Here is a 22,597-nt window from a genome sequence, read left to right as displayed (position 1 = left end):
CTTATCATATCCTTCTGTTTTACCTCCACCTTAACCCTCTTAAAACAGATTTATTTCACCAAAGTTACCTTACCATCTCCATACTAATTAATTTTCTTTCAGGAAACAACAGATCTATTTTGCCCTGAATCAGAGCTCCAAGAAATCTAATGGCAAAGAAGCTAACACATTTAATGAAAATAACTGAGGAAAAAACCCCTTCTGTTTTACACAGAAAATATTTTCTGGATGCTTCTCCCTATAAGTGCCAAACAGTATTAACTTATTGATGAGGTCAGCTTCTCAGAGAAACATAAATTTTCTCAGCTTGGGAAATTATTATTGATTTTAATTACAAAATGGCGCCAGAAAGTACTGCACAAAAGGAGAAACTCTTATTTTGTATTAAGATAGTAATACAAGCATTCGCCATGTAAATACCTGCTGAAGGGTGATTCTCTGTTCTTCTTTGCCCCCCACCCCCAGCCTATATTAAATCACTTAACAAATATTTTTCCATATAGAATCTGTATTAATAACAAAATTATGCTGTGCAAAAGAACATCTTGTCAAACAAGTATGCCAAACCCACCGTACTTGGATGCAGCAATTGTATTTCATTTTTCCTGTACGTTCTTGCTTTCATCACCCCTATGGTCCTGTGTATCCTCCAGCAGTATATGAAGCAATGTGACTGGTATCTGTCATGTGTAGTTTAATTCTTTCTTAATTAGCCCAACACCTCTATGAGATTAAAATCAGTAGGGTAGTGTTATCCTCTACTACATGTTCTACTTTCTGTGATGTTTCTCTTTGTCAGGCACTTTGCAAATCCTTTTCCTTTATCAACACAAAAAGTGTATCATTCTCTAAAGAGGAAAGACTAATAACGAATCTTTGTCCCGGTTTGACAAATACTCTTACTAGCTACAGCTAGGACAAAAGAAAGAGGTGTATTAAGGGAAAGAACTGTTTTAAAATTAATCTTGTCAAGTTAAAATGATCACTTGGTTGCACCCTGCTGCAGTGAAGGCCTGCAAGTTTATGATGTTTCAAATATTTCTAAAAATACAGTGAATTGTGGGTAAAGAAAATAAACTCTTATGACAGAAATATCAAACAATTTACTTCTTGAAGCCACTATTTACATATCATAGAATCATAGAATGGCTTCGTTGGAAGGAACCCTAAAGACCATCTAGCTTCAAACCCTCTGTGAACTGCAGAGACACCTTTCACTGGACCAGGTCGTTCAAAGCCTCCTCCAACCTAGACCTGAGTACTTTCAGGGGAGGGGCATCCACATCTTCTCTGGGCAACCTGTTCCAGTGCCTCACCACCCTCACAGTCAAGAAGTTTTTCCTAATACCTAATCTAAACCTACTCTCTTTCAGTTTGAAGCCATTTCCCTTTGTCCTTTCACTACATGCCCTTTTTTGCAGGTTCCCTTCAGGTACTGGAAGGCCACAATTAGTCCACCCCAAAGCCTTCTCTTCTCCAGGCTGAACAATCCCGATTCTCTCAGCCTTTCCTCACTGGGGACATGCTCCAGCTCTCTGATCATTGTGTTGGGCCTCATCTGGACTCTCTCCAACAGGTTGATGTCCTTCCTGTCTGGGGACCCCAGAGCTGGATGTGGCGCTCCAGGCACTCCCCTGCTTTCTGTAGCAGTGATTATTGCACAGCTATCAGTTCCACAGGGGTGCCCCTGCCCCAAACAAAACATAATGTATTAAACATTAATTATAATGCATCAAAAAGTTAATGTGCTTGCTTTACCACTTCAACCATCAAAGAAGGTATTATGTAGCAATAGTCAAGGAGGGCACCCTAAGTAAAACTACCTCTTAATAACTTAATAAAATAATCCTGAGCAGATACAGACTCCCTTCCCAATAAGCAGATTCCCATCAAATTTAAAACTGACAAAAAAGTTTTTTCAAGAATTCTCTAAAGCTGCAAGCCCTAGCAGATAACTCTTTTAAATAAATTTTCTCATCCAGCACTCTTACACAAAATTTTTTTTTAAAAGCGCTATCATATGACTTTTAAATAATCTTTCTCCCTCTAAAAAAATCCTTCAAGAATCTAGTTTATCTTTCTAATAAAGGGCAAAGCTGGTAAGTGTGGAAATTCATTACCCTTCTGCTATCTATTATTGCACAGCCAAAGGTATTTTATAAATTGCTGGCTTCCACATCAAAAGGAGGAAATGTCCATCATTTTCTTAAGGATTCAAAGTTTCCAAATTCTTAGCTATCTGAACTTGCAGTCCAAAATCATCACCATGCTTGTGAAAATGTCCATGTCTGTTGAAACATAAGAATTATATAATCTTCATTCCAGAATGTATGGTCCTTAAATGGAACCTTTACGACCAGGCAGTATTAATGCTTTTTTTTACCCTGGAAGTAATTGACATAATAATCCTAATTATTTTGAATGCAGTATTTAAGCAGCCTTTTTTTTTTGTAAGGCCAAAAAAGAATGTCCTAATGTATTGTATGCAGTGTATCACACTCAAACCTTTATGTTTAATCATATTACACTGAAGCATTTGTGAAAACTCCTTATCCCTTAATATATCATGCCTGGTCCTGTCAGTGTGCTGAGTGCCTCCCTTTGGTCTCACAACATTATTCCTTTTTATTTTTCTATTATCTTTGGCATCAGCTTATCCCAAACATGTGTTACCCTTGGAAAAAGCACATTAAAAATACACACTGCTAAACTCACTCTTGAAACACATGGTGTTGGCAGTGGAGACATGTACTCTAGGATTAATTTAAAAATCTGCTATAAACTAGGAGCACATCAGTTGTAAATAACACTGGAGATAGATCTACATATGCATATTAGCTGACTGCAGGGTTATTAAGTTGCCAGTGGGATACAACCATGAAAAAGCAGATGCCACCCAGGCATGAACCAGAAAAACTATTTAGAGAAAAGTAAAAAATCTATGCCACTGCTTAAAGCACCTGAGAGGTCTCACATAGATCTTTTTCATCACATTTGTGGAGAGTGAAACAGGTGTACAGCTGGATAGAATACCAGAGTGAAGTCTTTTTAAGAGCAAGGCTCAAAAATTTTTGCTTGTTTAGTCTAGTAGAAACAAAAACTGATACAGGAAATAATTATTCTCTAAAAACACAATAGGGTGGTAAACAGTAGGCAAGGAAAAGAACTATTTACTCTAGCAGACAATGTTGGCACAAGAACAAATGGGTGTAATTTGGCCATGAATAAATTTAGGCTGAAAGCTAGAGAGATTCTGGCCATAAAAGTGGTGAGGTTCTAGAGTAGTTTTTCAATACAAATTGTGGGGACAAAAAAATAACAGCTCAGGATATTTAATGATGAGGATTGTTGAGCTCATGGAAAATGCCACAAACATAGTTCCGTGAATAAGTAAAGGACTGCATTTTGAAAGTATGGGGTAAAAAAAAAAACCCAAAAAAAAGAAATTGAAATTCAACCTTATTTATGCATACAGTGTTAAAAATAGTCCTTAAGCAAGTGCCATCCATGTGTAAAAGGCCTCTGTAATTATATTTGTGCTTTGCAACAGGAAAACAATTTAACTTGATAAATAGGTATCGCATTGTACTTCAATGGTTGGAAGTTAATTATTTTTAATGTGAAGAAGCAATTTGTCATATTCTAATTTTCATAGCGTATCTTTCTACTACTTTTATTTTGCCTTGTTTTCTTTAAAGGTGTAGACAACAATATTATCACTGTGTGAACAACAATGAGAGACAGATGGAAAAAAACATCTGCCTATTTATTTATACCAGTTGATCCACATTTGGCCCCTGAGTTCTTCAGATGAGCATTTGCTGTAACTCTAACCCAGTACTAGGGAAAAAAGCCCCTGATGGTCACCATGGAAAGATGGAATCTGAATATCAGAAAGAAAGATGCAAGCATAAACCAAACATATTTGAGTTAGAAGAATAACTTAAAATTCAGAAAGGGTGTCCAAAGAAAACAAGGAAAATATTATGAAGCTAATTTCCACTAACACAGAAAGAATTTGCTGAGATTGCAGTCAGGGATTTAGTCTAGAGACCCAAAATGAAAGCACTTCTTAAGGTTTTCTTGTGCAGCTTCTGATGCCTTTTATAGTCTCACTATTAATAGCTAATAAATATGATTCACCCAACACTGTAGTGGCTCTTGAAATTCAGATCTGTGGTATACCACTATGCCATCTGAAGAACTATAGCTATTTAAAAACTAATCTGTGTTGTCTCATCAGCAAAGCCAAGCAGCAGAAAGAATACCAAAACATTGCAAAGGCAAAATAGTGGTATTTCCCTATCAGTATAAAAATATAAATAAGTGACAGAACCCTACTGGAAATAAAATGACTGCATATGCATGAAGTTGTGTTAAAAATTCTTATTTTCAAGAGTATCTGTGCATCTATGTCTGTAATTATAAATGTAATTTTATCATAAATGATTTATAAGTTGTGTTCTCTGTAAGCCCACTTGCAAAAGATTTACTATGGAAGAAGCTGTATTATCAACTGCATAGCTGTTAGCTTATTGTGAAAACGTCAAAACATAATATTCAGTTCGATTAAACTCACCTTTGTATGAAAATGTTTTTTCTCTTCTTTTTTTTAACCTCTTCTTACCCATAGTTACTAGCTACAGTGTTCAGTAGTTTTTGCCATTTACATCTAACTAAAGCTACAAGCCTGAAGGCCTCAGTAAACTTTTGGGAGGACACCATGTCTTGTCTGTTAAACAGAGGAATGTGTTTCCCCTCTGCGAAGTCTGGTCTGCCCATCCCAATAGCACCCAGCCAGAGGTGGGACTTGGTAAAGTTTTACTGTGGCTTGTAAATGAATAGCCCCTGATTTGGTTTTTGAAAGTGAAACCACGATTTCCAAGGAGGAGAAACAAAGAGAAGCAACTGTAAGTGCTGGGTTATTGTGTGTTTCTGAAGGCTGTGAGCAATGGAAATGCAACTACAATATGGGATGAAATTTAACACATTGGGTGTGATCAGTGCTCAGTAGAGGTCAGGTAGATGAAAGCAAAGGTGTCTCTCTCCATTAAGTTTTACACCTTTGCTCATGGTGGAGAGCTCATGAGCAAAACCCAAACCATTGGTAAGGATTCAAAAGACGGTTTGGTTTATACTAGGTAGCACATCCTACCAAAGCTGATTCTTTAAATGCAATGAAGAAGACCAGATTTTAGTCCTGTCCCTTGTAACTTCTGACTGATTCTTGATCCTGGCCCCCATGGCCCACTGCTAGCAGTCTTTATATACTATAGTTACATTCAACCTCAATTTACAATCTCCAGGTTTTACTTGAGACTCACGTCTCTGCTGTGATGCAATGGGACAGGCAAGATCCAAAATTCTACTTCAAGTAGTTTTCCAGCTCTGGAAGGATTAATGATTTAACTAGCAAACTGAGCTTCAAAGAATGAAATTAGTAGCAAGGCTCTAGTGGTCATCAACATTGGAAATATCATGAAATAGAGGCAGTAACCTATGGTTTCTGATTTATCTTTGTGTTGGACTAGTTTTAATGTCTGTCTCTGGCTATTGGATGTGCTGATTTTTGAAGTAAGTTTTCTCAACAGAGTATGTTCTAATCCAGCAGAAAAAAATATAATATTTGGGAAGCTATTAAATACAGTTTCAATACCCTCGGTGGTGTCTATTAATTATCAGAAAACTGAATAAACCTGTTTTGGAGTAGGGAAGAATATTAAATAAAAGTACTTTGCAAATGGTGATAAATCTTAAAAGATGGGGGAAAAGAGTAAATATACTTTTAAGAAACTTGGTGACAGGCACTTCTAAAATAACTAGATACTTATCCATCATCAATGAAAATTGCATTCCTAATTGTGCAAAAGCCACCTTGTCCCTTCATATAACTTCACCTTACTAATTTAAATCATTTTCTCCTGCAGATACAAGAAGATTGACTGAACCTGAATTATGAAGGAATTTAAATGAACTCACAGCTCTGATGCAGGTTAATGACCACTTTTTTTACAAAAACTAACTAAAAACCAAGCCCAATTTAATAATTACAATGATTAGAAAACCAAATGCACGTAACGGAAATAATCACAAATACTTCTGGTATAAATTACTTGTCTGTCTAAACCAAAAAGTTTCCCTACTTTTTATATTCCAGGATACATAGTTGATTTTCTTACTTCAAATCTGTCTCATAAAATTCAGTGTTCTGTCTGTGGGTAGTAAAAATCAGCAACTTACTGTGAGTCGTTTAAATGAAAATACAGAAACTTCCCTGTTACCATGGTAGATTGTTCATGAACATGAAAATATCTGTTTGCATTGTATTTAAGTGACCACTGATAAATATACAGAATATAGGCTACCTCATTTCTAGAAGTCACTCCAACCCAGGCCTGATAAGTTCTTAAATCTTTGCAGAAGACACAGGAAGTTTGCAAAACTGGTGCCAGCAGATGAATAGCTTTTCAAGACTCACACACAAATTAAATTGCTTTCTGCTACATGTAAGTTTATGAATGGTGCAAGAATGATTGGTTAGGGGTATTATTATTGTTATTGTTATTTCTACCACCTAATCAGGTACTGAAAGCAGTTATTCTTTGGAGGGAGTGGGAGCCACACTTTCTTTTAAAAGCAATCATCAATTCATCACTGCAAGCGCATTTCGTTTTTGATAAAAATAGGTGAGGCTTGCAATAAGGTTGTTCAAAAACTGGGTTACCCTTTTAATATGAATCTTTCAGCTATAGTTTATAACTTTATTTGTTGTATGTTTTCTAAAAATTGTCTTCTCTATATGAAAATGGCACATTGTTTTCTCAAGTATTTAGTGATCATTCTTCATTCAGATAAAAATCAACTCCAAAGTATGGACCTTTTGTTTTCCCTTCATACAGTGCCTTGCACAATAAAATTGTTTTTTCTTGACAGGTATTGTGGTTAAAGATATAATAATGCAACTATTTTCCAGTGTGTTGTTATGAATGCACAGAAATTGTGGAAGAAAGTGGACTACTTATCTACAAATAATATAAACTATCTGGGTAGAAATATGTACCTGCCAAGAGCCCTAGGCTACTGCTATAGTGGAAGATGAAAGGACCTCTCCAAATCTGAAACAGAAGGGAGGTTGGGAATTTTTCAGTACTACATTATGACAGTATTTTAATGCATTATAAATTAAAAAATATTATGGTCAGGTATTCAGTCTTTTTCACACATTTATGATGCCCCTTAACAACTGTATTTTATTTTTGCCCCTAACATTCCCATGTACCACTGAAACTTAAAATTCTTTAGAGTAGCCTATTTTATAACTTTTGTGTATTAGCTAGTGATCAAAATTCCCCCGAGTTATGTACATATATGTGTGTATATATATATATGCATATATATATATATCAAACACAGACTTAGGATGTTCTTATTGTTCTTAAAGAGCATGAACTCTGTGCTCAAGACAAACTCTCAACGAGCAGCAATTCCGTCTTTTTGTCCTCATTTCCTGAAGAGCCTGCTCCTAATTTACCACACACAGCACTAAAGATGAGAGAACTATTTTCCATCAGGATTTCCCCCAACTGTTACTGATTCATTATGTGACTCACATTTGCTAAATTATTTTCATGAAGTGCCCTGTAAGGTGAAAGAACTGTGTTTATAGATGTACTTATTTACAAAAAATAAAATAAAGACTCAGAGATTATGGTTAAAAGTATTGTGTAAATTGAGGCAAACCATCAGAAGCACCAGAAAATTACTTTTTTTTGGTTTTTTCCCTAATGAAATCCATCCTGCACATACCCCCATGGACTCCAGATACTGTTCTGAGAGCTCAGCAAGTCACACACACTGTGGGACATTCAGAAGATGAAGCACATGTCCCTAAAATGTTTTTTTAAATAATTACCTAGCATCAAGTTCTGTGGCAGAGGAAAGGGTGCACTCCAGCTCCTAAATATAATGAAACAAAGACAGAATACAGAAAACACAAACTGCAAGCAATTCATAACCATATCAAGCCCATCAGCTTGCAAAGACAGGCTGCCCCTCATGAAAAGGTGGTAAGTTTAGTACAGACAAGCTTTGAGTAAAACAATATCTTTTGAGAACAGGAGTTGCAACAATTCATGCTTACTTGTATGCATAACACTGGGCATGCTATGTCACTCAAAGGAAAAGCAAAAATACCATTACCAAAAAGGCCAGTTTAAGTGGGATGCAGCTGCTTAAGCCAAATCTGAAATACATGGTCACTTTGCAGACATTATGGGTGCAGTGGCATAGGCAGCTGCATTTACATGCACATTAAAGGGCCTTAAAGCTGTATCTGAACAGTAGTGCTAGCACTGTGTATATGTGTATGAGTGAACGCTGGTGTAGTCTCTTGGGTTATGGATCCTTTTCCCACAATGTCAGTTTGACAGTTTAAATTTTCTGCGTGACTCGGAGTTTCACCACGTGATACTCATGCTAGGTATGAATTTGACAAGTTTGCAGAAGAGCTACCTCTGAAAATGTAGAAATTAAAGATGTTCCTACTCCTCCTTAATTACTTAATAATGGCTTTTGCTTTGTATGGGAGTCAGAAGTTTGTCACATCAATGCCCCTCTGTACACCTGCCTCTCTCCTGGCCCCACCAACCAGGACGTTGACTTTAGGAGCACAGGATGTGGGATCTCACCCATTTGTTATCTCAGTGAAAGTTCTTACCTGCAGGTCAGAGGGGCAGCCAGTTGCTGTGACTGCTGTGCCAGTGGAGATGGGTTTTGAACGAACATAGGCAGAAGAAACAGAAACAGGTGAGTACAACAAAAGGCTTTTCTATTGAGCATTTCGCTGAGTGTAACTGCATATAATTTAGCTGTACATGCATTTCTGCACTACCTCTGTGAAATACTGAGTATAAGTGAACAGTACAGCCACAGCCAAGTCAATACCACAATCTATTATGTTTTTTCCCTTTCAACAATGTTTCCCAGTTTAGCATTTACCACAACTGCTAATTCATTGTGTGTGCTTCACTATACATGACCAGTTAAAATTGAGGTATACTATTGCAAATATTCTTCTGGATACAATTTCTTGGTAAACTTTGAGAAAAGACCTGTGGCAGAAATAATATCAAATGTAATTAGAAAAGAAAAAAACCCTATGTTTTTGGGCACAACTTTGGCCCTCTTTTGAATTCCCCCTCATTTTTAACTATGGGGTTTTTTTAGAACAAGTCCTAACACAATAAGAAGTTTAACCTGACCTGGAAAACCCACAGCCAGAGTGTCTGCTGGCATGAGACCTGGGAAACCCATCGGCTCTTCTGCAGTTCCCATTTAGGATTTCATTTCCCTCTTTTGGTTGATCAGAAATCATTCAGTTTTCAGAACTTCTGGTTATGTTAAACAGTTAAAAGCACAGAGCAGGTGTACATTTATAGTCCATAAAGAAACTGAACTGATACTGTGAGATGCAGTGCAAATACTTTTAAAGCCAAAGGTGGTTTTTGATCCTGTCCATATAGTATAAACTGACATAGCAAAATTATTTACCTCTATCACATCCTGGAGTTATCACATGGCATCAAAGAGGAAGTGAGCTGCTCAGGTATTTTAATTGCGTCAATGAACCATTTGGATTTTCTTCTGTTTAACTCTGAATTTCCTGTGTCAAAAATGATTGGTTTGGAAATGCTGCTCTTTTCATTCCAAGTTACATTGGTCTTGCTTTCTTCCTAATGTTTTTCTTTGGGAATAATGGTGTGAAATTCATAGCAACCAGAGTGCAGGAGAATCTAGCAATTCTTCATACATAATCATTAATAATGCATTTCTCTACATTCTTAAGGGATCATATTTCCATAGGCGTTGCAATTAATTCAAAGCAACAGTACAGTGAAAAAAACCCACAAAACAATGAAACCCACAACAGACCCTCCTATCCTCAGGGCTTTTGTCCAAATAGATGCAACCATTACAGATCAGAACTTGTGTTTTATAGCAGGTGATCATGCAGAATTAACAAGCAAGTGAGCACAAATATAATCAACAAAACTACAGACAAAAGGTCCCTGCAGCTGTCAAATAAACCTATTCTGAGATGTTGATTTCAGTGTATGTTTAGCTCAGGTTTTGAGTCCTGGTGAACAGAAAGGATCTTCTGTTCAACGTTGTGTCGACTATACAGAACTCTTGTAACCAAGGAGAACAAAACCCAACAAAATAGTAGCAACTTTCACAAGAAGGATGTAATGGAAGGAAATTAGTGCATCTATCTTTTATGTTGATGGCACAGGGAGACTTGTTATTAAATTCTGTGGTAGTAGAATGGGCTCCAGTATGTTTTTCATGTATCATCTTTCAATATGATGTATATTAACTGTTGAATCTCTATTTCTGAAATTAGTGGCCTTAAATTAGAAGATTCATGTTGCAGTCTGCCATTTATTTTGACACATATAATTATATATCCTAAACTGTATAGGTCAGCTGTAGCTACGTGATTGGCTGTAGCCATATCAGAAAACACATGGATGATATGACTGCATTTTAATACTTTCTATGAGGTAATAGTGCTAAGATTCTCTTCGCAATCCTGTGTCTGAAAAGGTTTAAAGGCTTTTTTTCCATTTGTATGTGCAGCATATCCTGCTGACAGACTGCAGTCCTGCTACCTTTGAAACACACACCACCCCAAAAGGCAGAGTTCACTTCCCAAGGTTTCCAAACTTTTCCAGAGTACTTTTAGCAGAGTCTCACAGATACTCTTGCCATCTGATTGTGCTGTCCTAACAGCTTCTGGCAACTACTGCAGGGGCTCACACTGGCAAACAGCATTAGGCCTGACCAGCACTGCATGTTTGGAAATGTGAGGCCAGTATGGAGCAGTGGGAGAAAGCCAGGGGCAAGCTTAAACTATTTGTTTCAGTAACAGAAACACAAAGTTAGACGACTCCAACATGGCTCCACAGAAGGATTCGAATTGGGCCCTTACATTAAGCCCACCAATAGCTTGTAAACTCTCCTTTAGCTCTGCTCTGCACTTGTTAGTGAGGACACCTGGTACCCCATGGCCAGCTACTTTCCACAGGCTGTCGCAGCAGATAGGACTGATAAAAAAATTAGGATTGTAAAAACTCCATGAAATCCAACTGGTTAACAGACCAGTGATTTCAATGTAGCATATGATACTGGAATACTGTGGCAGTAATAATAATACTGTAAATGCTGCCAGGTACTTGTATGGTATTTTGCAAAACATTCACATTCCTGTTTGCATGGTCCTTGCAGTACAATAGCTAAAGCAGTATATGTTATATTTCTGTACATGAAAACATAAAACACTTTTCATAAAATAGTTAAACCACAATGCCTAGTTCTCTTCAGCAAAGCTCAGTCTAAATCTCTTGATTTTATTACCAAAGTAACATAATGGAGGTTTTACACTTTTACCAAAGTTTCGGTATTTGCTCTCAGATTTTTCTTTGCTAAGTTTGAATACTACATGAAAATGAAGAATATAAATACAGCACTGAATGGACTTAATATTTCCAGATAGTGTAGTAACTTGAGAGTGTGTAGTCTAAGAACAGCAGTTTGCTAAATCACATTACTGAATAATTTAAAATTTGAGACTTTTGTATAGTCATATTTTGTGCCCTTTCAAGTTCCTTTGTTATCACAGCTCAAGCTGTAAAACCTTTTGCCTCTTCTACCTCTAGAGAACAGTCTCCACTAATATACAGAAAATTTAGAAGTACAGTAAATTGTGTTTTGAGAAAACAAAATACATAAATCCAAAGGTTTCAAGGCCATCAGTATTTCAGTAGAATAGGCACTTATTTAACAACAGTAAAGAGCAAAAGATGAATGCAAACACAGTCTGTAAATTGCTTTTTGCATAGCATTTCTAGAAATGTATTTTCAATAAAAATCCATATTTTAAATATGCTTTCTCACCCAGTTTTAATGTGAACAAATATTGAAACATTTAATTAGATGTCATGAGATCATGCTGTATTATATAACTATGTGCTGTAAACATGCATTTCCCTCAACAGAAATACAACACAGTCATAGAAATAAGATGAAATACTGCTTACCTTCCTCCCTTAGAAAATATTCCCTGAAGGCAGAGGAAATCTGATTATAAAATGAAAAACAAGCCTGAAGTATATAATTCACACACAAACAAACAGCAGATACAGTCGCCTCCATGAAGAATGCCTGTTTCTAGCCTTCTTTACACGTTTCTCACTTCTTCACATTCTAGTTATGATACAAGGACTCAAACTATGCTTAAAATGCTATTCTGCAGCATAGCTATAGGCACCAACATATTGCATAAAGGGTACTTACTGCTCCAGAAGTCATGCATCATCCTATAGGAAATTTACGCCTCCAAAGAGGGATTTGTTACAACTGAGCAGATTGCGGCAAAACACAGCGCCTGGCTTGTCAGAGAAAGTTGTTACTTTCAGAGATCAGCACATATTCATTCACAGAGCACAGTAGCTTTACATTTATGTATGTGCATGTGTACCTACACACACACATACACACACACGCACAGAAGGAATCGCAGCCTGTCTCTCACAACCACATGCTAATTGCTGAACAGGGGGGAAAATCTTGTTAGTATTGCAAGCGATCGTTTTTCTTGACCATGGCTTTTGCATACATTTTGCATGTAGTACAACCAAGACCGGTGATGCTACAAAGCATTTCTAACTCATACAGGAGTAATTATTCACATAAGGCACCGAACTCATTTTGGCTTCCCCAGTGAGAGTGCTGCAACTGCAGCAGCAGTGCAGGGTCCCTGTGCTGGCACTCGCTTGCTGCAGTCTTTGTGCATGAGTATACATTATAAACTAATTAGTAACACAAAGACATCTGATACCCAAGAAGTAAAGAAAATCATAGAAAATCAATCAGGTCCTACAGCAGGCATGTAGATTGGCTGTAAAAATATTTTACAGTAGGTAGATTTTTTTCCTGTGCTGTCAAAGTTAAAGGTACCAAAAGGAAGCACATACTAAGGCATTTTTGTTCCACTGTGATATTGATCCAATGCCAGACGTAGTGAAACACAATGGGCACACAGTCAGCCTTGGTAAATTAGGTAGATTAGAGATCATTTGATGGTATTCTATTGTTGCTATTGTAATCACAGTAATTTTCACTGGTAATGGTGCTTCGTGATGAAGTGCGGTTCTCACAGGATAATTGTGAAAGGTATCGAAAGATTCAGGGTGTAGCATCTGGTTTTAAAAGCTCTTCAGATTCAAATTGGCATTTTACTTTATCTTGAAAATTTATTAGAGATTCAGATCATGCCGGTTTAAATGGAAAGGTGAAAGCAGGGTAATTTCAATCTATGAATTATTCAGATTCAGACTGGTGAAATTGCCATCCATGAACTGATTCTCTGACAGTCTCTTTTGCAGAGCCTCCATTACGCTTGTCATTTTTATTTCTTTATCTACAATCTCTTTCTCAGTTACTGAGCTCGTCCCTTAGGGCTGTGCTTCACAAACCAAGTATTTAAAATTGGCAATAACCTAAATGTGTTGCTGTCTCGAATCGCAGTCTCCACAGGCTGTCTTTTCCAAATCATTAAAAGCCACATTCACAATGGTGTCTGTTAGGCTCTTCGATTAGATGAATTAAATTTAAAAAATAATAAAAAGCCAGCAAAGAGAAGAGACCAGGGTGTCATATCGAAGAAGAGCTATGTTCCTGTAACAGTCCAGCAAAGAAAGTGGTGCTTTGTGCTTGTTCCTTTGTTGTCAGTGTAACCCATTCTAGTTGCATAGCATCACGCAGAAAGAAACAACTGTTAAAGCAGGCTGACTTCATGCCCCGATTTCCAGCAGGAGCAGATAAGGACTGCGTTATAGGCAGACTAATCCACGCAAATGTACAGTCAGAGACCAACCACAATTAACAGCTTCTTACAGGCAAGAAAACCAGAAGCAGTAGTAGCAGTAGTTGTAGTTGTAGTATTTGTAGTATTAGAAGGAGAAGCGACTGGATACCCGAAAGGGTTTCGTTCTCTCAGACTCCAACTGATACAGATTGCAATCCCAGAGACTCTCCACTTGATGGCTGGTTGTGTCATTGCTAGTCGACTGCTGCCCTGTATCCAGAAGGACTGGGACTGATTTAGGTCAGAGAGTCTGGTTTCTTGTTTGAGCTTTGCTCTAACTGATGTAAGAAATTGCAGCAACCTGTATTACCAATCTATCTGACCCTGGGATGCTGGCACAGCTTCGGCCGTGGAGTACCTGCAAAAGGCCCCAGTTGGACAGACAGTGACAAGTACCACCTCCTTTGTCCGATTGCTGCAGGTACATCACCGTAGCATAAAGAAAAAACCCTTTTAGTACACAAAGTGGGAAATCAGGCGTCCTTCCTCAGAGGCAATTTGGGTACAGAGCTCCGAGCAGTCCCTGCTCAGCTGAAAATGCTGCCAGGCTGAAGCCAACACATCCAAGCTGTGTCTGTTCCTACGCTAACACCAGGAATATTCCCTTCGTATGAAAAAGATAAGAATAAAAAAAAATCTATGCTGCTTTGTGCCTGGTTCTATGCGTCTGCTTTGCCGCACTGCGACTAGAAAACTGCAGCAGTAAGAGCTCTGGCAGTTGCGATAATGTAGAAAGCAGCAGCTCTGTGACACAGCAGTCAGCTGACTCACAGTGTTATCATTCAATGTCCTCTATAGAATAAGGCCAGTTTCTAAGGTAGCACCAGGAGGATGACCTTGCATGCAGAAACTGGGCTAGAAGGAGCAGCAAGACTTGTGTACACCTGCAAGTGATTTTGTGGTGATGTATAGCATTATGATCGGGAGTGTGTTGGTCTTTAAAGGTCTCTTTTCCCTCTCTCCTTTCCTCCTTTGCCAAACACAACTTGACATCTGTTGAGCAGTTTTTCTTCTATCATGAAGCAGTCAATATGATCATGTACAGCCGATGACAACAATTATCATTAATGACAGTGTTTAGGTAAACTGTTTTTAAAATATTGCTTTTAAACCACATTTCCACAAGAAATCAGGGGTTTTTATTAACTTCCTCCTCTCTGTGACTATCAATGTGCTCCAGGAGAAAGTTATCAGGTGAACACCCCTGAAAGGCAAATCATAATTGGCGAGTGTATTTCTGAGTTCTCATTGAGGCATCTGACTAGCTAGACAAATTTTCACGGTTCTCTGTAGCTCCCAACTAAATTCACTGGGAACAGTTGGTTGTTCTTGCCTCTGGGAAATCAGAGGGGAGAACTTTAAACTTACAGTTGGCAAATATGGGAATTTATTAGAGTTCTGAGTCAACAGGAGTCAAGTGCCCCACCACCACCTGGGGCTTTGAAAGTTCCCATGGGGAGCATCAGGCAAGCTCTCGAAAACCTCCAGCATGTGTCTGCCTACTTAAATTATACCTAAAGCTAGAGCAGGTTTGTCAGAAATTGCCATAAATCAGCTTGCCAGTCACTTACTGAAAGAATTTATATTACATTGCGTTATCCTTGGCCAAGGACAGATCAGCTTCCACTCATCTCAGTGGATGTGTTCTACGTGCTCAGGCCAGAGCTAAATTGGCTCTCACTGCTACTACTGTAGACTGTGCATTTCAGTGAGACACTTTATAAGTTCATTGTAAAGTGCTCAGAAAGTCTTATCCTAGAGTTTAGCAACAGCCAGGTAAGGAGCAGGCATTATACACCAGGCTGGTATTTCCTGTGATTTCCATACTCATGCTAAATTACATAAGCATTAAAATGGACATAATACAAAATTCTGTTAGAATACAGCAGTTTGCACCAAAACCCAAACAAAATGTAATAAAGCCATAAAACTCGTAGAAGTCTTGCTGTATCTTTAAAGTGCAATTCTCTTGGACAACATGAAAAGCAGAGCACCCATGCAAAGACTGTAGTCCATTGCTGGATTGCTTCAGGGGGAGGGATGTCTGATCTCATGTGCAGACAGTTAATGGATGAGTAATATAGCCACAGTCCTGTCTCTTCCTTAATCATTTTTTATTAAATGCCCTGAAGGCCGCTATTCCTGCAATCAGCAAAATCAGCACAGATGTCTAGTGGGGAAATGCCTGTGCTCTGCCCCCCTCCCTTTACAACCCCCAGACCACACTCCTCAATTACAGGCTGTGTCTTCTCAGCCCCATACATTTCATGTTCAAGACTATCTTTTTATTTGCTCTTCTGGGATCTCCTACAGAAGCCTAGGGAAGAAGCATGAAGTCTAACCAAACTCCTGGAAGCCAAGGATGCCAGTTTTCCTGCCTTACAGAATTTGCTGAGTGACTAGTGTTGTCTTGACTGTGCTTATAAAGGCTCTTTTTCTGCTGAGCTCTGCATAGCCCCACTTTTTGGCTTCAAGATAAGCTGGATGGCTGTTCCTTCAACAAGGGCCTTTCAAGCCACAGCTCTTCCTAAGTGAAGGATGGTCTGTAGATGGCAGAATTTGTGTTTCCGCCAACCATTACAGCCTTTGGAGAGGGAAGGAGGGAGCACTTCGCTCCTCCAGTCACCAGCTCTCTGGGGCCAGCTACAGCTGTAACAATTGTAAATCTGAATTTTCCACCATGTTTTTTTCCCTGCAATCCTGTTGTCACTTTGGGGGTAGGTAGAGGCATTTTATTCCCCCAAAGCCCTATAGGCTGAAATACGTCTTGCAGCCTCTGCTGAGGAGAGGGTGAGGAAAGCCAGCAGTGCCTGGGGGGGGGGGTCAGTGATGTGTGAAATGCAGGATGGGACATATCCACTGAGAACCATTCAGAAGCTCTTTTAAAGCCCACATCAGGGTTTGTTTCTGAGACTAACTTTTCACTTTAGTTTTCTGGTGTTGATGAAGGCTAATGCAATTTCCTGAAATGTGTGCAGAGCTCCTTTTCTAGTCATTAACACACACATTTTCCCCCATGAAAAAGATCCTAATTTGGTTTTCTTGAAGACTGTTGCAGAAGGTTCAAAGTTGAGTGTTTTGATTAGTTCTTGGCTATGTATCCATGTGTTTGTACTGTGTTACACTGAATGATATTGCATTATGTTTTGGGTAAGAAATCACACTTGGACAAATTTGGGAAAAGAGATTGAAACTTTTACCTCATTTACCACTTAAGCACTCCAGGAACAGAACAGATTTAAGTTTTGCCTCTTTTCTCCCCTTTTTCTTTTTCACTGAAATTAAACTGGATGCCAAGTTTCAACTGAACACAATTAGAAACAGCTTAAGTATTAAACTGAAAGCTGAGGGGCCAATGACGTTTAAGGGACGCTCTCTCACAGGCTCTCAACCATAGCACTTCTGACAGAATGCTGTGTTAGAGATAAATTTTTAAGGCATCACCAAATATATCTGCCATATGATCCTACATAAATTACAAACTCAAAATGTTTTGCAAGTCTTTTGGATGTTGTGTTCCCCCTTCATAAAAATGTGCAACACTATATCCGTTTAGGAGATATTATTTTAAATTCTCAGGGCATCACTGCAAATTAATAAGGCTGGTTTATGTTCTACATTTTTTCTATGTTTCTTATATTGCTTATAATTTTTAGTCAATGTATATAATTAAATCCTATTTTTTCATTAAATAATATTTATATCAAATGGACCTTTTCAGTTTTTTTCTTTTTACTTGTCAGATTTAAGTAAATCTGATTATTTTGATTTTAATGATACTATTGTGTAAGCAAGTAACAGGGAATACATTAACCTAGCAGGTTTTTCGTGTCCATTGTTCATTGACCTATTTTTTGTCATTACTTCCTAGTGTACAAGCCTGGGGCCTTCAGGTATTTAAAATGATATGCACATACTGTATAAGATCTCCCCAACAGCTGGCTCTTTTAAGATTTCAGGAAGTACCATATTGACCACTACCCCCTCTTCTCTATACCTTCAATTAGCTTCATGTAAGTCGGGTCTACTGGGAGAATAGAAACTCCAAAACTCTTACTTTTCTTCCACAGAATTTGCCAAGGATCTGACTTTTCTAAAAACCAGAAAAGGCTTTCAGAAATAGTCCCTAAATGCACTTTAAAAATGGCCTTATCAAATGGGACTCAAACTTGAGACATAGAATTAAACTTTTACAAGCTGCCCTCAGAGGACTAACAGGGGCTAATTAAAAATATAACTCCTGTCACGGAAGTGAAAGAGAATCCTGTGTATTTCCCAATCCTGCTTCTGCAAATCCTTCCTGCTGAAACAGCTGAATCAGAACAAATTGCTTGTGTATGAGTTACTTCAGCCATATGGTGGAAGAAAAAAAGAGCCATGTGCCTCCTCAGCTATGTAGTAAATAGGAACTACCTCCACGTGGGTTTACACATTTATAGCTAATGTGGAGACTTATATGTGAAATCAGGGAAATTAAGTGAATTTGCGCGTATCTCTGGGACTTGAGGCTTATAACCTGTTAAAAAGGTGATATTCAACTAGGTACAGGTACCGGTATATTTTGATAGAGATATATATTTATCAGTGCTAATTTCTGCTATGAATAACCTTTCCTCATTCAAGTGATTAAAATACAAACAAGACTGCGTGAAAAATAGAACAAAATGGTTGTATGCAAAACTGACTAACAATAACATGGAAATTTTTTGATCCAAAGTGCGAGAGGATCACTGCACAAGGTTGGTGAATAGGATGTGACAGGGATGTCAGTAAAGGACAGGCGCAAAAGAGACATCTTGTTGTCTGTGACACATCATTGGTGTCATTCACTAATGATCTCCTTGACATGTTGAGTATATAGCTCAGAATGTATCAACATTACTTCTTTTTTCTATCATTTCTACTGGAAGTCGGTTTAAACTTTCCATGATAGAAACCAAGGCTTGTGCAAAGGGGTGGTTGCGTGTCTTGAGGAAGATTACAATTACATGTTTGACCTTATTTGGATGTGGCATTTGATAAATCTGGGATAATTAATCATGGAATAATCTATGAGATTATCCATTTGGGGCCTCTGTTGTTTCAGCTTTTGTTTGTGCTTCACTTGGTAGTTCTGTTTGCTGAGAAAGACTGCAGTAGTGCCAGGGGTGAATGAGGAAACAATCCAGGAGAGAAAGAAAAAATGAAAAAATATGGTGTAAAGAAGGGGAACCTCTATAAAAGGAAAGAACTGAGTGAGTGCACTGAATGTATTAGCCAAATGCAGCAGTCTGCAGATAAAGCCATTAATCAGCTACAGCCCACCCAGAAACTTGAAATTCTCCACAAACTTTCAGGAACTTAATCCTCCAAAAAAAAAAAATTCACACCTATGTCCAGAGCCCCAAGCTGTCAGTGCTTACATAGTTGGTATTTTTTGTGTTTGGTACGTAATGATTTTATTAAAAAATCTCATACTCTTAATAGATGCCATTTTAATGACCACTGTTACTTGCAGAATTGGAAAATAAATCAATATGTTGAGTTAAATTATTAAAATGCACACAGCTAAAAATAAAAATTGAAATTAAAAATTGCAAATAGAAACAAACATGCAGGGAAGTGCTAAAATGAATGCAATCAGTTCCAGATTTAAAACAGCCTCCCCACACTCACCCTCCCCCCCCTTTCCACTACTGGGTGGTCACGGACGCATGGCAGTTACCAGTGGTTTTCTTTAGAGTCATTCCAGACTTCTATTTTCACTCATTTAAAAATGGGAAGAAACAGAGGTATTGGCTTAATTTTCTACATGTTCTGCACTAAGTTTCAAAATTAAGGAAGCAGCCTCCTAAAATGGTGGCAGAGTGTTCCTAATCAGTGGAGCAGCGGGAGTCTGGAGAAGGCTTACGGTATGGAGAAGTTGAGCTGAAAAACCACGGAAATTTGTTATCCCTCAGGATGGATCCTACTAGGTTTATAGAGGGCAATCTCTGACAGACAGGCGGGATGGGCAAGGGCTGCGCTCCCAGGAATTAGCAAGGGATGCAGCCCACTAGCAGCTGAGTGATAGAGCATAACATTTGATGCCAAGCACCAGGTACTGGCCCTATATAAACTTATGAGGCTGATTTGGTACTTTACAGCTGAAAGCTGTGCTTCAAAAGAACCCTCTTGATCCAAACTGAAGGGGTAGTAGAGCCACAGAGACTCTGTTCCCATCTTATGGTCAGTCATAACACTGGACTATTTCAGTGAAACAGACAGAGCTGCCATTCTGACCTCTACTCCCTTGCCAGCCCCCATCTGCTCTGTGTCCTGTCAGGCCCTGTGTGATACAAAACTGCTTAATACCCAAAAGGATATCAGCACCCAGGGTTTTGTGTAAAATTAAAAAAGAACATTGTAGAAATATTTAGATAATACTGTGTGGGTTAGTGTAATGTAATTAAGTAACCAATTAACACAGTTGCTTATTATTTTTTTGTTCCCATTCAGTTATTAAATAAGAACTTTAAAGGATATTGCATTTCTACTAGTTTTAACTCGCATATTCCTTACTTTTCCCTTTCTCACAGCACAACTCTGACAGCCACTTGCCATTTCACTGTGGTTCTGAGGCACAACTGTGACTCGGTCTGACCTCCCCTACTAGAGGGGCAAGAGCTCAGCCTTTTGTCCCACCCATCCAGGTGCATTGATTTGGCAAGTCCCAGCTTGAAGTTCTCCTACATGTGTACAGTGGAAAGTTCAGGGTCTAAATACCCTGCCTTTCAGGGCATTAAAAAAATCACCTAGCTGTGAGGTAGCAAGGAGCTAATCTCCCTCTCTCCCAAGGAAAAAAACCCAAGAGTCAAGCGAAAATGTCCTGAGAGCCTGGCTTGGCTGCAGACAAACCTGTTAAATCTTCCTGCACAGTCCTCCTCTCTAGACACAGGACTCTCCATACCCTGGATGTCAGCTTAGCTTTCCTAAAACTAAAATACATATTTTTAATGAGCCTTAGCAAGCTTTCTCTGCAAATATTCTTTCTGACATTCTAGAGTAAGTAGGGCAATAAATCACAGTGTAATGCAGGTTTCATGTTTGGTCTGCTGGGATCTGTGGAGCTGTGGCAATGCAGCCACTTAGTTAGAATTAACCAAATCATCAGTCTGCTCACTGGCTTAATGGAAACCATTTTATATGCAGATTTGTTACTTGTTCTACTGCTGAACCAGAAGAACACTTGCACTTGTGTATGGCCCTTATACTGTACACAGCATAGCTCACTCTTCCGAAGCTGTGAGGTCGCTTATAGAATGAAGTATTATTAGTCAGAATTAATAAGATTATTAAAACTGGTTTCGATGCTGCTGAAGGCAACCACTGTGATTTAGTTTTTAAATTAAGAGAAGATGGTGTACATAAGCTCCTGTATAAAGGAATAAAGGCTTCTCTTGTGCAAGTGCACCCAAAGGTAACATCTAGAAGACCATCTTCCATACATGTACATGGATTTTTGACAGGCCCATCTCATGCACAATTCATCTGTAAGACACATGGGCACACCTGCAAACAGATTCAGACTTGAGCACCTGGAACACTGGAGGCTCCTGTGCACATAAAGACCCTACACCCAATGACCTCTGTTTCATCCTTCACCCAGGAACTTTCCTCCTTTTTAGGCAGGGGTAAACCACACTTGCATCACCACATTTCATTCCAAGACACAAATGCAGGCAGGCAAACTCACCGCTATGCATGTATGACAAGCAAATTGCTAAGTCTAGAGGCATGTATCTGTGGAAATACCACCCTAGACTTAACCACTTTCTCATGCTTTGTTTTTCATCAACATTCCACTTCCCAGAAGCAGAAAACTGTGTCTGATGGACTCTCACCCACTCAGAGGAACTCTAAAGCAATTATATTAAGCACATGGCAAGCACACATCACTTAGCAGACGTGCACTTACATCCACAGCTCATTCACCAGCCACGTGAAAGTGCTTCACAGTCACCCACAGTTTACAGACTTCTTCACTTTACATTTTCAGTTTTGCTCTATTTAACGTGTCTGTAGTTTTATATAGCCCCTGAAAATTAGTCATTCCTCCTTCTATCTGAAAATCAAATATAGCTTGATCAAAAAGAAAACAGAATTTAAATCTCTCTCAGGGGAAATAAAAATGTGCCATTCTGTTTTGAAACTTGAAAAGAATAATAGTGGTTATATTTTCCCATTGACTTAACAAGGCCAGCATTTGATGTGCAGTACTTCCTTTGCTCTGCAGTCTGAGGATGGGAATCATGTTTCTTAACATAAAATGCAGTGTATCTCTGATCTTATCTGGAACTATAAAGTGCTGTTATGCTAAACAACAAAGTAATTAATGATTTTTTTAAAAAAATCAGCAAACAAAGCTCAACCAGTTCTTCTAGTTGAGCCATTAGATGCAATTAACACTCGCCTCAAATTTATCCCCTCATTCCTTTCTGGCATAGTTTAAAAACTGAACTAAATGGCTTCAAAAGTAACAGAAGCCTCAATTTAAGTATATGCTTAAAATTACTTAAAGCACTTTCCTGTAAAGAGGTTTCTCTGATCTCTGTTAACCATTTTCCTGAAAGTTCACTCAGGTGAATGGTTTTTATTTGTTTTCCAGGTCGAACTTCTTAGTTCCATGGTCTGTGAGCAAGTTTTGGGCTG

The 22,597-nt window shown here is 38.4% G+C and overlaps 2 long non-coding RNA genes across 13 annotated transcripts in view; one reads left to right on the top strand and one right to left on the bottom strand.

Annotated features, from left to right (window-relative positions):
- The window catches only part of LOC104691437, a 35,068-nt gene extending 20,426 nt beyond the window's left edge, over positions 1 to 14,642 (bottom strand). For 2 of the 12 annotated variants that reach the window (XR_005601470.1, XR_752163.4), the window contains exons 1-3: positions 9,550 to 14,642; positions 8,717 to 8,751; positions 7,913 to 7,956 (exon numbers count right to left, since the gene is read on the bottom strand). This is a non-coding gene — a long non-coding RNA (uncharacterized LOC104691437). Of the gene's footprint in view, positions 1 to 7,912; positions 7,957 to 8,716 lie in introns of all 12 variants that reach the window. The other 10 variants (XR_002273414.2, XR_002273415.2, XR_005601472.1 and 7 more) reach the window with 10 other exon arrangements.
- LOC120409707 lies at positions 5,928 to 22,597 on the top strand. Its single transcript, XR_005601474.1, has 3 exons — positions 5,928 to 5,992; positions 8,723 to 8,805; positions 22,554 to 22,597. It is a non-coding gene; the product is annotated as an uncharacterized LOC120409707 (long non-coding RNA).

This window comes from Corvus cornix, chromosome 2 (assembly GCF_000738735.6).
Source record: "Corvus cornix cornix isolate S_Up_H32 chromosome 2, ASM73873v5, whole genome shotgun sequence".
Classification (NCBI taxonomy): domain Eukaryota; kingdom Metazoa; phylum Chordata; class Aves; order Passeriformes; family Corvidae; genus Corvus; species Corvus cornix.
The sequence above is the reverse complement of the archived record's forward strand: the minus strand, read 5'-3'. Positions and strand labels throughout refer to the sequence as shown.